The sequence below is a fragment of the Sinohyriopsis cumingii genome, chromosome 4, assembly GCF_028554795.1.
Source record: "Sinohyriopsis cumingii isolate HCF-2022 chromosome 4, ASM2855479v2, whole genome shotgun sequence".
Taxonomy (NCBI): domain Eukaryota; kingdom Metazoa; phylum Mollusca; class Bivalvia; order Unionida; family Unionidae; genus Sinohyriopsis; species Sinohyriopsis cumingii.
Genome location: NC_142964.1, coordinates 60,456,435 through 60,476,295, shown reverse-complemented (window position 1 = coordinate 60,476,295; position 19,861 = coordinate 60,456,435). Strand labels below are relative to the sequence as shown.

Sequence of the window (19,861 nt, the reverse complement as noted above, 5' to 3'; positions counted from 1 at the left end):
CTCAACAAACAGATCACAAAAAGGTATACTACTAGTAATCAGTAATGATTGTTATAACATAAGAAAAGAAATACTACCCTTTCAGAAATAAAAGGAGGGATGGAAACTGAGCTGATGAATAAAATAATAAAACCACTCAAATCTATTATGAAATTATGTGCAACTACTAATTTTGTTTCCAAAACCTAGATACCCAACTTTTACTTTGCGAAAATATATGCAAGAAAGTTACTGACAGATGGCAGTAAAGAAAAATCATAACTGGAGAACGTCATTTGAAGTGCGGTATTTCCAGCTGAAGCCGTAATTAGTCAATCGCCGTCTTTCATAGGTTTCTAATAGTTGTTGTTGCTGGGTTGTCTTGGGTTTAATGCCATTTTTTAGGACAAGATAGGCTCCACATGGCGGCCGGTATATATGGTGGAGGAATAAAGCGGAAAAAACTACGGTAAGAACCATCGACCCACGTGATTCTACTGGTAAGCTTTCTCACATACTCATATTGTCGGAGACCGAGACTAGAACCAACACGGACAGAGGTGAGATGACAATGATCCCTAAAGACACACTTTAGACCACTTGAGCACCCGGGGACCCATTTATGATGGTAAATGTCTCTATCACCTCGATCACTATATAACGGACTTAACAAAGATAAAGGTCTGTCCCCATACATGAATAAAAAGACGGAACGCAAAACACGGAATCTACAAACACTTTGGAAAGTATCTCATCGGTAGATACTAGAATGCTGTCAGATGACAACATGCGCACAATATGTATCACACACTTTGAATTTTATGTACATTCTCTTTCTTTAGATCTACTCTGACAAGTCATGAAAAAATTAGTTTCCAACCTTAGCAATTCCTTGCCTTATCCCTAGCATAAGTCTTTTAAATCAAGTAACAACTGCAAGACCATTTCAGAAAAACCCGACCAACAAATAACTTGAGAGAGAAACTTGCAAATATTATATTCAGAATCGATACAATTGTCAAGAAAATTAAAATTTTTGTTAGGGTCTTCCTGTTTGGATAAAAATATATATTAAAAAATACTGGACCCGATCAGGACTACTTAGATCTACTGGGATAGGAGAGTAGAATTGACAAATTACACACATCCTATGCAGGATACAGTGGGTTTACTAGACTTAATACGCCTAGTTTATTTCGCCCAAAAATTAGGAACAAACACTTTTCGGAAAATCAATGATCATTGTACAGCCGTATGAAATGTAGAAAAGTGAAGACGCTTTACAATATTTAATGAGAATATACGTCATGCAGAAATATAAAGTATCTGCACAACATTGCTGAAATGTCTGAGCATTTATTTAGGGATCAAGTACGCATATCAGCAAGCAATAAGGAATGAAAACATTTGTCCATCTGACTTAAATGATGGAGATAGAGAGGAATGCTCAAATGATGATAGAAATAGTGGATATGATTATGGAAACGGTAGACATAACAGGAACGTGTACTGCGGCAATTTAGATGGAAAAAATATCGTGAACAACATTCACACATGATGATGCTACATTCTTGTAACAGTGGCGGCTCAACACGTTACCTTGAATGTAAGAGGTTGTACATTTTTTTGTTTGTTTGCTTGTTTGCTTCAAACACTGTCGAAAAAAACTAAGGCATCTACTGCTGCTACTTATTATTATTATTATTATTATTATTATTATTATTACTTTGTTATCGCAGGATGTGTGCCCGAGTATTGCATTCCCCATCCCTGTACATTTGTGAACTGTCCTCCAGGAACCTCATGCAGGTATCAGTTCACCTCTCCCTCTCTCTCTCTCTCACACACACACACATACACACACACACAACACTCAGTGACACTCAAAATCAAATCATGTACCTACAGTGTCGTTAGTATTTAAGTACTTATTACTTAACAGAGTCGAATGTGTCAATCTTTCATGAAAGGAACGCGACATTTCCACATCGTACATTATCACTGTTAGTCATCGTTAACATTGTCTTATCTCACCCATTATGACGGTTGGAAAAGGGATAATATATGGAGCACAACGGAATCGAATGAGCTCCAAATTGGTTTGAATGGAATTATCCATGATTGCTACCGGAAATGGTGCTATTTCGAGACCGAAAATAGCAGGTCCAGTCAAAACGAACTATTATTAGTATTAAAAGAAGACATTTTCAATAAAGTAGGAAGTAAATAGATAGCCATGGAGACAAAGAAAGAACAAATAAAACAGCAGCATAAAAGAGATGACAAACTTGATACAGATGGTCATGGCACTGATGGTGATATTGAGGAGGAGGATTATTAGTAGTCCTTGTTATTAGTACAACTACCACCAATAATATAATTACTAAAACAACCACTACCTATGACTAATACTAATACAACTACTACTATTCCAGGGCAAACTACTGTGGCGGATGCAATGCTGAGTGTGTACCATCATATGGTTTATCTGACCAACTGCTTGCAACAAATATTGAATAGATCTTTTCAAAGCGCCGTAAGGTTTCGTGATGTTCATGTAATTTACACTACGAATAAACAAGCATTTGCTACTTTAAATATTTTATTTGGTCATCTTTCAACAATTACTGAGTCATATATGCTAGCTTATTTATGTATACTTGTCACAATTAATGCAAGTTAATTTGTTAGTGTCTAAGTCATTTCATTTGTCTTTCTATATACATGTCCCTACATTGTATTTATGCATGTCTAACTGGTAGGACACGCAGGAAAACAATAAAGTAGTTTTACCAAAAATAGAAATGGTCAGTGGTTTTTAGTACACTGTAATTCATCCAAAGACATGCTTAGTACATGGTCTAAGTTTAGACCGAAAAAGCAGGGTTCAGAGGGTTTGATTTTAATTTGTGCGGAAAGCATTTCTCTACGATGTGACAAAACTGATTCGTTCTCTTCAGCGAGCAGGCTTTCACAAGGGGATGTCTTAAATGCTCCCAGAGCGAGTCTTATTCCTTGACGATGAATTGGATCAAGCATTTTCAAATATGACTTTCTGGCTGAATCATAAACAACGCAACCGTATTCCAATCTGCAGCGAATAAACGTTCTATATAAATTGAAGATGGCTTTTCTATCAGCACCCCAGTCAGTCTGCGCTACTACTTTAAGTAGATCTAGAGATTTTAAGCGTTTAGCTTTCCATTCTTTAGGTGTGGAATAAAAGTCAGTTTTCTGTCGAAGATAATACATAAAAACTTTGTTTCTTCAACAACTGGAATGGTGTTCCGTCCAGCGTGAGTTTAGGTTCATCATGATGTCTTTGTAACTGACAGAAATGCATGCATACCGTTTTGGATTTCGAGAATTTGAAACCGTTAGTACTGGCCCAATTTTGAATCTTGTTTATATTTCGTTGTAGTTGTATGCATGTGCTTTGATCGATAACATATTAGAAAATCATCAACGTATAACGAGCAATCCACACCAGGAACCAAACACTTGGTGATGCTATTGACTTTGATGTTGAAAAGCGTCACAGATAAAATACTGCCCTGGGGCACACCCATGTCTTGCTCCTGCAGATCTGAGAGGGTAGAGCCCTGTCGTACCTTGAATTCTCTGTCTGAGTGAAAGTTTGATATGAAAGAGGGCAGACGGCCTTTTAGACCCAGATCGTGCAGGTCATTTAGCATCCCATACTTCCATGTCGTGTCATAGGTCGTTTCTAAGTCAAAGAAAACCGCTACTAAATGTTCCTTCTTGATAAATGCATCGCGAATAAATGTTTCCAGTCTAACGAGATTATCATTGGTGCTCCGGCCATATGGAAAGCCACTTTGGAAAGGAGATATTAAATTGCTAGTTTCCAGGTAACATACAAGCCTAGAACTGATCATTTGTTCCATTGTTTAGCACACACAACTTGTGAGTGCAATAGGTCGATAGTTGGCAGCATCTGCGATATCCTTACCTGGTTTGTGAGCTGGTATTACTTTTGCTTCTTTCCAGATTTTAGGTACATTACCAGTAATCCATAAATTATTGAAGATTTTCAAAAGAGATGTTAATGATGATTCTGGAATGTGTTTCAAAAACTGGTAATGTATTTCGTCAGACCCAGCGGATGTATCATGGGCCTTAGGTAAATCCTCCCTAAGCTCCAATATTGAGAACAGTAGGTTATAACTTTCCGAGTTGTTGGATGTGAATTTTTAACGCGACTTTCCTTTCTGAGTTTTTAATCTTCGGAAGGCTTCTGAATAATTGATGATGATGTACTTTTACAGAAACCGTCAGTAAGAATATTTGGCACGTCACGTTTTGAACTAAAATTGTTATTGTTCAGTTTTAGATGTCGGAGAGAATTGTGTTTCCTCTTTCCGTTTATTTTGCGGATAGTGTCCCAAACTATCTTAATAGAGGAACGAGAGTTTAAAGAAGAAATATATTTCTTCCATGATGCTCGTTTACATTCTTTGATTGTGCGGTGAGCTTTGGCCCGGACAATACGATATATATTTAAATTGTTGGGCGTCGGACGATGGCTACAATTTTTCAATGCTTCTCGGCGTTGTCTAATGGCTTCCTTATATTCCTTAGTGACCCAAGGTTTTGGGATTCTTTTACAGTTCGGCGAGGACATGGGAATGGATTCTTCTGCAATCTCGATTAAAATAGAAGCAAAATGCTGAATAGGGTCATTAAGGTTGAAAACTGTATCCGCATTCAGCCTAGTTGTACAGAGTGTTTCAATCTTATCCCAGTCTGCCTTCTTAATATTCCATTGTGGAATTGCGTCATCAATTTTAGGGCTAATATTTTCAAAGGAGATTGGAAAGTGATCACTGCTGTGATGGTCATCAGCGACCTTCCATTCATAGTCCAAAAGCAGCGAAGGAGAACAAATTGTCAGATTGATGCACGTATATGTACCCGTTCCTGGGTGTAAATATGACGGTGTTTTGGTGTTATATAGACACAAATCGTGTCTAGAAATGAAGTCTTCTACTTTGTGACCTCTGTCACTTATATGATTTTATCCCTATAAAATGTTTTGGGCATTAAAATCTCCGAGTAAAACAAATGGCGCGGGACGTTTTTAAACATGATTGTTTAATTCATTTTGTACTAGGTTAGTGTTTGTTTGTATGTAACTAGAACAAAAGGTAATCACTCGATGTAGAGTGACGCTTACAACAATGGCTTGCAAATTTGTGTTTAAAGGGATGACGCTATGAGGGGATCTGTTCTTCACAATAACAGCAACTCCTCCTAAGGCCCCGTCAACATTTTGGGAGTAGGTGATAAACAGGGAGTAGTGTTTAAGTGTGATGTTATAAGTATGTTTCAAGAAAGTGTCCTGAAGGCAGAGTACAGCAGGATTATGTTCGTTTAAAAGCAAACGAATATCATGATAGTTGGCTTTAAGTCCTCGACAGTTCCACTCTATGATGGTGTTCTTCCTTATATGTTTAAATTGAAGATTGTGGAGCTAGGTTAGACCTTTCGCGGAGGCAATCTGTGTGGTTGTTTCTCTGGAGGAAGTACGAGGGTGAATTTTTTGTTGGTAGGTCTGGTGCTACCTTGAGAGCCACCTTGAGGACATGGAGCAGTTTCTTCTGCATCCATATCCTCAAAGTCTCCAAACCTGTTGTGCAGCTGTATGGGGTCATCAGACCCCTTTTGCTGCCTATTTGTTTGCGATTTCCTTTTATTGTTTGGGGATTTTTCGGTGTAGTGTTGTTGAATGTTTTTTGAGTCGATATTGAGTTTTTCAGAGGTTTGTAATGCGAATGTTTGAGCTGGAAGGGATTCAGGTGGGTTTGTTTGGGTTTGGGCGTCTTTCGTTGCTTTTGGGTTGTTTTGAACTATAGTTGATAAGGTCACGCCGGGGAGAGAAGTTCTAGCTTGCACAAGCTTCCTGGCCTCTGGATAGGGATGTTGGAGGTGTACTTAATCCTCTGTATTTCTTTCTCCTGTTTCCAGGTGTCACAATCCTTTGAATTAGCATGGTATTCCTTTCCACAGTTAACGCAATGCGGAGTGACTCTGCACTCGGATTCCCGATGAGAAGGGTCTCCGCATCGGCCACATACTTGGCTCCTCGAGCATCGGTCTTCATGATTGCCGTATGTTTGACATTTGAAGCTTCGAAGGGGACTTGGTATATATACCTCAACCTTGACTTGTAAGAATCCAACTTTGACAACTTTAGGTAATGTTGGTTTGTTGAAACTGAGTATAATGGTGTTTGTGTCCTGCAAATTGTTGTTTCGTTTGATGCGAATTCTACGGGCTGCAGTGACACCTTCATTTTTCATCCCTTCGATGAATTCATTGTCGCTGACTCCAGCCAAGTCACGGCAACGAATGACCCCTTTTGATGTGTTCAGTGATGCGTGTGCGAAACAAGTTACTGGTATGTCATGAAAGGTCTTAATTTCTGGATGTTTTCAGTATGTGCTTTACGTTCGCACTATACAAGCAGACCTTGATTTTTTTTAACACTTTTGGGTTTGCCGACTAATTAAGTATAGTCTTTTCAACTATAAATGGCGATAGTGCGGCAAGTGGTTTAGATTCCTCTTAGGACTGGATGACCATGAATTGAGGAAAAGATTCCACGCTTCATGGCTCTGAAACAGTTTTTGTTCTCTTGCGTTGACTTTTTTTATTTTCCATTTTTGTTGTTGTTATTTCTTCACCCGCCACGGTGTCAAACAAGGGAACACTTTCCAAGTGCCAGGAATACACAGGTGGTATACTCAGTAGGTAAGATTACCTCCCGATTGACCCGTTGAGCCGCCGCCTTCTAGAGAGTCTTCTGAGAGTAGGAGAAAGAAAACATAGAGGGATAGAAAGTAAGGGCAATGGCGGTATCAAGAGATATACATGGAAAAAAAGAGAAAGTGAGCAAGTAAATAAAGACCTCCTAGGGCTTGGCGTGACCAGCCGATTAGTTGAGACGGGGCCCATCCCGACCACCCGTCTAGAAGACGTAGAGGCCAAAGTAGTGTATTGCATCTGAAAGCCTCTGCTCAACAACCAGGATCCTCTCCTCAATCCGACACGGGACGCAACCCACGGCAAACAGGTTGCCTCTACTTAGTCGCCTCTTACGATACGTAGTGAGGCACGTAGGGCCAATTCTACAACCCCGGACCCGCAGGGGGATATATATTTAAAGGTTGTCTTTTTATTCATAATTATTTCAGTAGTAGCCGGTAGTATATGCTTTGGCACTTAATAAAACTAGATTCCTAGAAAATGTTGACAACGAAACCCCGATTCTCGTGTCAGTTATGAAGCAGTAATGCAGATGTCGTGTCTACGTTAGAAACAATATGATATATTCTGTATTTTCCTTCCTATGACGTAATATAATCAAACACTTAGGAATATCAGAGCCTTACGCTTTAAGTTACACGCAACACCCTCTCTTTGCAGACTAAATGTTCAATGTTTAAACTCACTAGCGATGTAGCATGTCTAGTGATCGTGTTTAATTCTACGCATTTCCTGTATCTTTTATATTGAAGCGACACATCAAGTAACGAGTGTTGCATTTTTCATACAGCTTACTTACTCCGTAATAACGCCTTTTGTATCCTCTTTTCGTCAATGGCAATTCTTAAAACAATCGTAATCTGATATAAAACTGTAGGTGGCACATTTTATGTTAACGAGCTCCACAAATGATCAAGACACTATGTAGAATGTCTATACATATTCATTGACTGGCGATGTTGATAAAGGTAGATGTTGACTATAAATCACCACAGGAATTGAAAAATACACATACATGTCATTAGCATAGTAATTTATTGGTATTAGATCCTGATTTACATACGACCGGGGGGGGGGGGCGGGCTATTTGTGATTACTGCCATATAATCAAGAAATAAATGAGCTAGAAGACTTTATAATAAATACATATATAAGCCAAATCAATAGAATCAAACAATTGAAGCCGTTAGTTATACCATCAAGTTGAATAGTTTGAAGTGTGTAGATTAGATAACATTAACAACAAGGCAAATGCTGAACAAGTGGTTGATATTTGTAATTAACGTATGGTGGTAGAAATAGTGTGTTTTCTTCTTTTATCTTTTTTATTCTCTTTCATTTATATTTTTTAATATATCTTTATATTCCAGAATGATCAAGAAAGTAAATCAATAAGAATTAAACAAAGGGACACAGAAAAGAAGAGGAAATAGATAAAAAGAAAATTTGCGAAATAAAGAAAATCTGTGGAGATAGCGGATTTTCAACTCAGGAAAGAGTGAATTAGTGTTGAAGGTGTCTTCAGTTTGTTAGTTGTTTCATACATATGTTAGAAACTTCCAACACTGTAATGCTTTGGTAGTGATGGACGGTATGTAAGTCAAAACGTGTAATCAAGTTACACCGAAATCATTGCCAATTATGACCTGGAAAAAGACTTTGAGCGTAATAAAATATAAAGGAAAGAAGTGTTTTTGTTTTAAAAACAAGTATGCGAAAGTCTCTGAACTTTATTAGCAGATAACATGTTTTGCACTGTCGGAATAAAGATAAAGACAATATTTTGGGCTCTTTTCATTTTCTTATACAACGATTGCATATTTAAATGTGTTCTGTTTATTTCTTATAATTTCAGTATTAAATAATCGTCAAAATATGTTTCCAGTGTATAATATCATGCTCTTGCACTGGATTAGACAGAATTTGTAATCTACGCAGAATTGTTTACGACAAAACTCGGATTTTCGTGTCAGTTGTAGGTGAGTAATACAGCTGTTTCGCCTACGTTAAAATTACGTGTGTGAAATTGCTAAAATATATATATATATATATATATATATATATATATATATATATATATATATATATATGGTTTTCAACTTAGTGACGTAATATGTAACTCAAACTAGACCAGCTTGTATGGCTCAGCATGTCCATTCCTTACGCTTTTGATTACACACAACAACCCTCCCCATTAATCCCCCAACTAAATCAACAATAAAACATGTCCGGGTACCAGCCAGCCGATAACAGCAATGGTCCCGGGGCATTACATATCCTATGTGTACTCTAATATAAATGCATTTCTTCAGTTTGTTACAAAAAATATTTATAATGTCAATGTCGCTCAAGTTGTTGTGTATATTTCTTTTAGTGATCTACATGGATGTATGTATCAAGTACATCTACAGGTAGATATTCATTGTATTCAGTAAAAGTGTAATTTTTCAAATGATAAATACATTTTTTATACCTTCATGCCAGATTGTCCAAAACATTCTCTTTGTCAATAAAAGTTGGATATAAGAAGCCTTGGTTCTTTGGCTTAAAAGACTACTACATGGATTATAAAATAGGTTATATTTCACGCCATCCCATTCTGAAAACCCCAACACTGACCTAGTCCTCCTCCACTGTAAACTGAAAGCTTAAAAGACGTAGATGATTATGTATCCTAAGTAACACAATCGTTTAAATTCCCTTAAAATTAATCAATAAAATTATTTTAAAAATCATCAGTGTAGAAAACATTATTGACCGATAACTGTTTAGATCATATTTTCTTTCATTTCATCCCATTTGATTGATGTCGAATGAGCACAAATACCGATACTGAGTTAAACAGAGAGGTCAAAAAATGTTCTATCGTAAAAAAACTATATATAATGTGTTCAAAATACAAACTATAACAACAAAATACAAAACATAACTAGCCATTATAGATGAAAAATGAAAATCACCGATATTTTTAACTCTTCAAATGTAGCTCGATGTTTCCACTCAGATTTCATTTGCCATATCTTGACCGATTTCCTTACTATATCATGAAACTTCTTAGTCTATTTTCTAGCTTTAGTGGGGACTGCAATGTCTTAAAATATTTTGATATTGATCCACACTATCTTTACTCTCTAGAGAACAAAGTGATTAAAAGTCATTTCAAGGGTTTTTCGATTTTTCCATCTATTAAGTTTTATTTTAAAATCAATTTTGATTTACTTCGGTAAACTTCTGATATATGAAACTATGTCAGTTTAATCAACCACCATACTGACATAGAAAACAATATTCTTTTTTTCATAAGCGACTCTGTACGTAGTGTGTCTTACGACGAATTTATGACTTAGGATCCACTACTTGTTTTATAATCGAAATGAAAAGCTTGAAGCGGTTTTATGGCAGACAGGTTGTGTGTACTTATTCACGAAATACCTAAATGGTATTCATTCTGCAACAATAAGTATTATACAGATTTTACCAGTGAAATTAGTATGGAGCAAACTAGTAAATAAGCTATAACTAATCTCAGAAATTCAGCTCCAAAACGAATTCTCGATGACTGCATGTAGTGTAGTAGGATTATCCATGTATCGAAAACTTTACTACTATATCTGCCTATGCTTGGAAACGTCTTACGCATTCTTGTGAATGTAAATTATCTGATTATTTAGAATGTGGATTGAGATTCCTGAAACCAATGATTTTGACGCATATCCACTGCGTAAATCGTGTTATCTAAAGATCTTACAGCACACACCACACCATCTACTCCAACATGTGCCTTGTGTCCTATTAATGGACACTCGAGCGTAGCGGCACATTCACACTGCAGATAAATTAGAGACTTCTATCACCGAGATTTAAAACAAAAACTACAAAAAGCTTCATGTTAAGATTGATTTTATGATATAGCGCTAGATAATCAAAGATTACTTAATATCGGAAGTTATTTTGATTGGCCAAGAGTAGACAATTAATGTGTGTATCAAGATCTTCATCTTCTGAAAAACATTGATTAGTTGTAACGGTCTCGTGCTAAACAATGTTGATACTGTTTCTGATGTACCTTGTTGTTTTTTTCTTCTTCTTCTTCTTCTTCTTCTTCCAATTATTATTATTATTATTATTAATATTATTAGTAGTAGTAATAGTAGTATTAGTAGTAGTAATAGTAGTAGTAGTAGTATCAATACCGTCCATCAGGAATCATATCTCTCTCTCTCTCCAAATCCAGTTACACCAAGTTATGTACCAAGGTAGCTCATCTGAAAGAGCGTCGAACGCGTAGTGCAAATATCTGCTCAGGTCATTCCGAATCGGCTTCGGCTGTGTGTCTTTGAGAAATACACTTCTCTCCCATTTCATCGGCATGGTATATCCAATCATGTGCTGAAAATGATGTAAAGCCAATGAAAGTAAAATACAAATACAAAACAAATTCCAAGTCATATACCTACAGCATCAACTATATTTTTGTCAGCATTACTTCGCCGAATGGAACGACTGGATATTTCATAACTGGAATGATAAAATTCCATATGAAATATTAACAGCAAAGCATAGAATGTATTGGATACAATGTTAATACCGTTTCCATCGCCATTGTTGTCATAGCTGTCGTTATCACCATCATTAGTTAACATTTGCATTTTTCACATATAATAATATATTGCTAAAAGGCTTGTTAGTAATTACTCAGATCAGAAATAGTAGAAGGAGGAGACAGTTGATGACGACGATATTGCTGCTGCTGAATATTATTATTATTATTATCATTATTATTATTATTATTATTATTATTATTATCTACTACTGTTAGAAATATTAATAATAATATTATTACCACCAACACTGCCTATATCTTCTGCGTCCGATGTGAGGCTGAGTATGTTGTAAGTATCTTTCGTTGAATAGGCGACATGCGTGCAGAACTGTATAAGTTTTGGTGATCATATTATTTACACCTTGCTAACTTTATGATTGTACGTGTACAATCGCACCGTTCCGGTGGACTAGTGGTTAGAGGGTCCGCCTCGGATGCGGGTGGTTTGGTTTCGATCCCCGAAAGGGTCATACCAAAGACATACAAAAATGGTACTAACCGTTGCCTCGCTTGGCGCTCAGCATTCAGAGGTTAGTGTTAGGACTGGTCGGCCTCGTGTCAGGATAATGTGACTGGGTGGGACATCATGCCACATGTCTGCGTCATGATGCCCCAGTGCTAGATATCACTATAAACTGTCACACTGCAGATATCGTAGCGATATGACTGAAAAATTGTTAAAGCTACGTTTAAAATCCAAATCACACACACACACACACACACACGTGTACAATCCTCACTCGAGAATTTATCACGTGATGTATCAAATATCTATATGAACTTACTGGGCATGCAAATTAATATTGGTCCCTGGGTCTATCTAACTGTGCCCCACCATATGCACGTTTATGCAACCTCTGAGAATGAAAATATACATTCAGATATGCAACCAAGAACGGCCACTGTGTTCAAATTTATGGGTGTATGGGTGATGGAACATACAATGTATAATCACTGTAGAGTTTATTTCTAATTAGTAACATGCATTTTTACTGTAACATTAAGGCCAGTTAGCTAAATGTATTTTACTGTAACATTAACGCTTATTAGTTACATACAGTTTTACTTTAACGTTAAGATAGTTACTAATTTATAATTAGCCATTTTATTTGAACAATATTTGCATGTGTGAAACAGAACGGTTAGCTCTTCGGTCATGTTTTTTAATATTTTATTCTATATGATTAAGATGTTTTTTGGTGGGGTTTTTTCAGAGGGAAGATCCAAAAATCTAAGTGTATTTAAGTATACACTAGAAAGATAACAGAAATGCAATATGTAGATGTTTTCTCTTTTAATTTCAATGTAGTGAATGTAAAATTATGAAGTCAATACCAGAACCCTCAATGTTAAGAATCTGGTATTTTAATCATAGCTTGTTAATTTACTACTTCTTTCAACAAATATTTGAAATATAATTCTTTATTGTTGTTGTTGTAAATACTAGTGGTTCAAACTTCTAAATCAATCAACGTCTGGTTTATGTTAAATTTGTTTCATACATGAATAATGAGGAGATAATCCACTACTTACGAGTCTTTGTTGGCCTCTTACAAAGAGGTAAATCTCCATTTGTTTTAAAAAAATCATATGTGATCTTTATAAAATAAATTTACCAAATACTCAGGTGAGTTATGTCTGAATTTAATGGTTTTTGCTTTCAAACGTTAGCCATTTATACATGCTATCTTTACATCAGGATGGCAAAAATCTAGCCCTGTGTCGGTAAAAAAGTATTGAATATGGCCTAAATATACTGTATGACATTGCCATCAGAATTGTTGTAGAGATGTGCACAATAATTGCTGCCCAGGGTTCTTGGTAAAACGTATATTGAAAATGTATCAAGTATTCTGGTAAGATCATGGACACAGAAGGCCAAAAAGATCAGGGATGACTATGCAGGTAAGATAATAGCAGAAGGCCAAAAGGATCAGTGTAGACTATGTATGTAAGATAATACCAGTGCTAATAACAGCAATAATTTTGTTCTTGAGAATGATACTGATGATTTAGATTTGGACAGTTAGAACAAGAATCAAGCCGAATGGCAAGACTTACAATGATTGGGATTAGCACTTGTAACTGGGGCATCTAGAATATAAAATAGAAAGGTTATTTGCAGGTAAATCTGATCCCTTAATAGATAAAAATACAAATGAAACGTTTCGTCGTAGACGTGACTCTGAAATCACAAACGGATTGCTAAAAGTAAAGGGCCTGGTTGCACATTTAATATAACAAATGTAAAAATTCTCTGGATTTACTAAAAGTCATCTGACCCAAAGATGTTTATTGCAGACAATAGTTAACGTGCATGCACCTAAGCAATCATGATGATTACCATACAGCATCAGCTGGATAAACAGTCATGCGAGTCTTCTCTTACCTGACCATTTATTGTGTCTTACAATTATACAAATGACTGCGATTGATCTAAATATTCTCTTACTGACAGTAACATGTATCATGTATAGTGCCTTCTATCTTAATCAGTTACTGTCACATAAACGAAAAAGAGATGTATGTGTCATCTCTGAACATTGGCTATTTCAAGAACAGATTAGGTTCTTGGAAGGTATAACACTATCGTTTTCTGCACTGCCTCTATTGACCAGAAAACTGTTTTTGCCCTCGTGAATGATTAGTGGAAAGGTTCGGGTGGTAGGGTGGATTTTCTTTGGGCTTGTAACATACAATAATGATTTGTCTGCTATCTCGGTAGCAAACTATCGTATTCTTGACATTAGATTAAGACTTGATTCATTACTGTTATTTTCTCCATTGACGATCAGTGTCATCGGTTAATTTTGAATTATGCTCTGAATAATTAAAGGACCGTGTATTTACAGTCTCTACTGACAGGATGGAACGGTTATTTTATTACCGAACAAATCAAAGAAAACTATTTCCATATCAGAACAATGAACGAAATTTGGAATACAATTGTTATGCTTAGAGTCTTTCTCCAATTTAGGTGTATCATGGACCAGACAAGTTAAAAGGAATTGAAAGATGCGGTTGAATTATTACTACTGACCAATCAGTGACTGATAACGTCAATGAGACAAGGGCAATCGATTATGACACATTCATTTTTCTAACCATGAGTACATTTCAATCCGTTGAATTTCAGTCTTACAGGATCAACGATTCAAACGTCAACCGTTCGAAGTGTTGGTGTAATAAGTCGACTCTACGATACGACAAACGATTTTATTAATTATAATACATAATGACCTAATATTTTGTAAGTTTCCAGAGGATAACAATGTGGGTGAGGTGGGATGAGGTGAAGTTGGATTGCGGGGGTGGGGGGTCAGAAGTTTCTATATTGCTGTTTCCTGTTATTATATATGAGCTCGATGTCTATGCTAAAGAAGCAATGCATATCGTATGTAATCGTTCTCGACAGAGAGAAAGCTTTTGATATTCCGTTGCATGCACTCTTAATGGCAATTCTACTTATAAATATTAAACTTTATCACAGGCAATAAACATGTGTAGAAGTACTTCACGCATGAGTTCATAAATAAGGCCAAATATAAAAGAACATTTTAGTTATATGTAGTCATAAATACTTTGCGTACAAAACTTTATACATGCACCCATACCAAGAAAACACATAGTACATTTCATGAACTTGAACATGTGACCTTTGGATGTGTGTGCGTGTCCTTGTGTGTGGAACGAATGTCAATGGAGAGAGTTTTTGATATGTAATTTAAAGGGCATAGATTTTGTAGTGCTAGACTAACAGTTGTTGCTCTTGTTTATTTTACATAATAAATCAAAACCAAAATCAAAATCGTGTATAGAATATCTTAGCAAGTTTTCACAGCAATTCTAACGGTATATTTCCACGAAACAGGAAAAACGCATTTAATAATGAAACCAGGATGTTGGTTTGGTTGTCAACATATTAATCCAGTTTAGTCCGGTTCAAGACCATGTGTTAGTACTCTGGAAACATATCAATTGCCGTTTATTTAATACTGAACAACTAAGAAATAAACATAACACATTTAAATTCACCGTTGTTCTGATTTTAAAGAAATGATGAAAGCACATATTATTTGCCTTATGTTGACGGCAACGGTGTTGGGTAGTACTACATATTTATTGTTATCTCTATCTCTTTATATGTCTATCTGTATTTCTGTACGTTTTCTTAATATATACAATCGTTATACGTATCATCTAGTTACCAAATTAGTTGTCTTTTGTGCAGCTTACTTTTTATGTAAATGTATTATCTCTCACAGTTTCTCCTTGTCTTAACAGCTCAGCGTTAAGAGGTTATGTTAGGATTGGTCGGACTGGTATCAGGATAATGTGACTGGGTGGGAGATCATGCTATATGTCTACGGCATGACGCCCCAGTTCTAGACTTCACTATAGACTGCCACACTGCAGATATCGTAACAATCTGCCTGACAAATTGTTAAAGCTACGTTAAAAATCCAAATCGCACACACACACACACACACACACACACACACACACCAACCCCAACACTTGCACTCACAAATTCTCCTTGTCTTAATTGATTATGAACTTGAGTTAATTAAGACCAGCTTTTGACGCAAACATAATAAAACATAAAATCAATCAAGTTTTCATGACAGTTATGAACAAGAAAAGAAACTTACATAGTGAAAACACCTTATATCCTAATTCACCCGTTTATGAGATGGAGACATGTTATACTTGATAGCCGAATTCATCCGTTTATCAGATGGAAATGTTATAATTTTTGGCTTAATTCATCCGTTCATCATATGGTAATGTTATAGTTGTTAGCCTAATTCATCCATTTTATCAGATGGAAATGTTATGCTTGTTAGCCTTTTTCATCCGTTTATCATATAGAAATTTTATACTCGTAGCTTTTTCCATCGTCCTTTGTTTGTTCATTCATCTTCTCTTTCCGTGCCACTTCCTTTATATCTTGTTTATGTATTTATTGATTTATTGAGATATTTACTATCCTGGAAATGAAGTATTTTTGCAGAATCTAGACACATTTCTATTAAAACACACCGAAAATAATGGGTATCATCACAAAGTCAATACAAGCATTGTTCCTCATACATTTCCAGTTGAAGCCTTGAAAAATGAAATTCCAAAACCCACGTTTCATAGTAAACATTGTTATCTACACACTGAAAAGTTTCTTTTTGTCCTTGTTACGAAAGGTACCAGTTTAAAGAGTCGACCGATTTTGTTCTCTGCTATTGTTTTTGATAAAGTCTTCCATCCGTTTCAGCTCTTCATCGTCTTGAATCTGCGCCAGGTACTCTCTCTCTCTCTCTCTCTCTGAAAACATACCGTATGCAACTTATATGTTTTCGGGATCTTATACGTGTAATCTACAATGCTAAACACATGTGGTGTGGTAAATTTCGCAAGTAATATATTTGTTTTTAGTCAAGGTCCACCTCTAAAAATCGAGCATATATTTTTATTATGTACACATTGTCTTGGACGTTCTTGGCATTCGTTGTCCTAAACGATGTTGATCAGAGTGTTTTCTTCATGATTATATTTTTAGAGAAAAAGTAATCTCCGAAAAGCGAGGACATAATACATACTTTAAGAGAGTTACTAAGTTTTGCATTGAGTTAAACTCTCACCTCTGATGTGTAACTTCCTTTTAATACAAATGCGCAAAATTGGACAAAGGTATATGATCAATAAATGACACATACTAATATATGATTACTCAATATTTTTAAACTGCAGTCTGAACTTGGATCTATTGTCTTGCGGGAAAATAAAAATGTTTAGGCGCTAAATTATATAGTTATGGTATGATCAAAGGCGCAAAAATGTACAGTATAACTTTGATATTAATAGAAGAATTATCAAACGGAGCAAGCAAATGTCATATAGCCAGTATAAGCAACCTAATGTTCTGTATTGGTAATAATTTATATGAAGATAAAAGCACTTACATTTCACAAAATAGGGTTTAAGGGACGGATCCTAAGCTGATAAATGAAATGGCAAAACCAAACTAGAATTTCTAATGAAACTACATACACACAAGTTCATCCACCATAGATATCTAAAAAGTATTCAATAGGAACCACTCGTCTTAATATCGGACGACTTATTATTTTACAGCCATAAATGGAGTCTACGGTTGGAAAATGGAAATTTGAGCACTAAATATTTTGAGATACACTCATTACATAGTAAACAGAGTTATTTTGTTTTGCGTTATTAATTTTATAAATTTCAGCCTATGGATTATAGTTGACAACAAACATAGTTTTATTTTGCGAACTTGTCTTTACATTCCTACTGACAAAACAGCATATGAACTCTAAGTGCGAGGGGATGCTCTTTGGTGCAAAGAAGGAGAGTCCTGTGTTTAACAGAACAAGAGTCAACAATATGCTCTGAAACATATTATTCAAGGCTGAATATTTCATTATCTAACTCTAATGAATAGAAGCATTCGTGGTCTGTTTGCCAATTTAGCGCAGAAATCATTTTCATTTATTAAATTTATTTTAATTATGTTCTATTCAGAGATTAATTAGTAGTCCAATCCCTATACGAGTTGGGGTAATATGTATCCATAGCAACTATGTGCCTTCTGCATTTCTTTTAATATCATTAGACAATTTATGATAAATTATAATGCCATGGATCATTTTTAGAGTAAACTAGAGCAGACACAAAAGCTTCACTATCTGGATCAATCGAAACATTTTTAACCTTCCGGGTGAGATTGAGGACCTGACATGAAACGTATGACTGTACTACATTTCTTGTCCCATAGTGTGTAACATTTATCATATTTTATGTTACACGGTGGTTTTAAAATGGCTTAATTTCTAAAATAATTTACAACAATCGTTGCCAAAGTATTTGATGGGCTATCTCCTCATGACCATCTATCTGAACTTAAGCACTGAAATGATTTTTATATTTTTAAAAACGTTCGGTTTACTTTACTTAGCCTAATGAAATTATGACACGCAAAATAGCAAACAAATCGAATGATAATATTTGTTTTGTTTACAAGATTTAATAACGATTCATTTATATTTACTCCCTTTCTTTGAAGTTCTCGGCATGCTTTTCAAGCTAAGACTCTCTGGAGTTATTAAACCTCAGGAACGAGTATTGCATCAAATCGTTCTCAGCCTCAAACAAATGTTTGCTGCTCTGACCAGTTGTAAGGACCATTATTATTATTATTATTATTATTATTATAGGATGTGTTCAGGTATTTTGCTATCAGGACCCCTGTACATATAAGCACTGTCTTCCAGGAACCATATGCAGGTATTAATCCATATTTCTCTTCCTATCAACTTTCGCGCAAAATCAATTCATAAACATACAACGCCATAGGGATTTAAGCACGAACTACTCCAGTGGATCGATCCATCATGGAATGAACGAGACATTTCTATATATTTTTAAGATAAAAATATAGAACTGCACGTCATTCTTAACTTGATTTTGTCTCGTCTGCTTGAGTATTCCAAAGGGTTGAAATAGGTAGTATAATGCTCTCCATGGTCTCCATGTCGATTTGAGTGGAATTTTCTATTACTGACACTGTAAATGTTTTAATTCCTGGGTCTAAAGATAGCAGTTTTGGTCAAAAGGAATAATCGGTAGTCTTCATTGAAGCAGTTATAAAAATGTAGAGGAAAAAGAAAAGTAAGACAAGGTTTAAAACAGCAACTTTAACAACAGTAAGAAAGAAAAGGCGGAGAAAGAGGAGACAGATGATGATGTCGATAATTATGATGATTATTATTAGTAGTAGATGATGTCGATAATTATGATGATTATTATTAGTAGTAGATGATGTCGATAATTATGATGATTATTATTAGTAGTAGCAATGTCTTTCTAACGCTTACAACTATTACCAATAATATAATTACTAAAACAACCACTACCTATGACTAATGCTAACACAACTACTACTATTACAGGGCAAACTACTGTGGTGGATGCAATGCTGAGTGTGTACCATCATATGGTTCATCTGACCAACTGCTTGCAACAAATATTGAATAGAACTTTTCAAAGCGCCTCGACGTTTCGTATGTTCATGAAATTTACACCATGAATAAACAAGCATTTGCTACTTTAAATATTTTATTATTGATCATCTTTCAACAACTTCTGAGTCACAAAAGCTCTCGTATAAATGCATATCTATCAATGTTAATGCATGTTGGCTTGTTTGTCTGTAAGTTAATCAATATACCTATCTGTATGTCCCAACATTGTATGTATGAATGCAAGGATGTATGTATGGATGGATGGATGGATGGATGGATGGATGTATGTTTGTATGTATGTATGTATGTATGTATGTATGTATGTATGCATGTATGTATGTATGTATGTATGTATGTATAAAAATTATAAAAGGTTCATTGTTGTGTTGACACTGTAGTCCATAGAAAGACAACTTAAGAACTTGGGCAAGTATCAATGTATGTTTCAAGA

At 35.5% G+C, this 19,861-nt stretch overlaps 1 long non-coding RNA gene across 11 annotated transcripts in view; it reads left to right on the top strand.

Annotated features, from left to right (window-relative positions):
* LOC149801260 (uncharacterized) overlaps nucleotides 1-19,502 on the top strand; it is a 28,603-nt gene extending 9,101 nt beyond the window's left edge. For 3 of the 11 annotated variants that reach the window (XR_016420612.1, XR_016420621.1, XR_016420613.1), the window contains exons 2-3: nucleotides 1,719-1,788; nucleotides 2,415-2,577. This is a non-coding gene — a long non-coding RNA (uncharacterized LOC149801260). Of the gene's footprint in view, nucleotides 1-1,718; nucleotides 1,789-2,414; nucleotides 2,578-8,138; nucleotides 8,550-8,623; nucleotides 8,748-16,640 lie in introns of those variants that run through there. The other 8 variants (XR_016420616.1, XR_016420620.1, XR_016420619.1 and 5 more) reach the window with 8 other exon arrangements.
* Nucleotides 19,503-19,861: the final 359 nt, after the last annotated feature.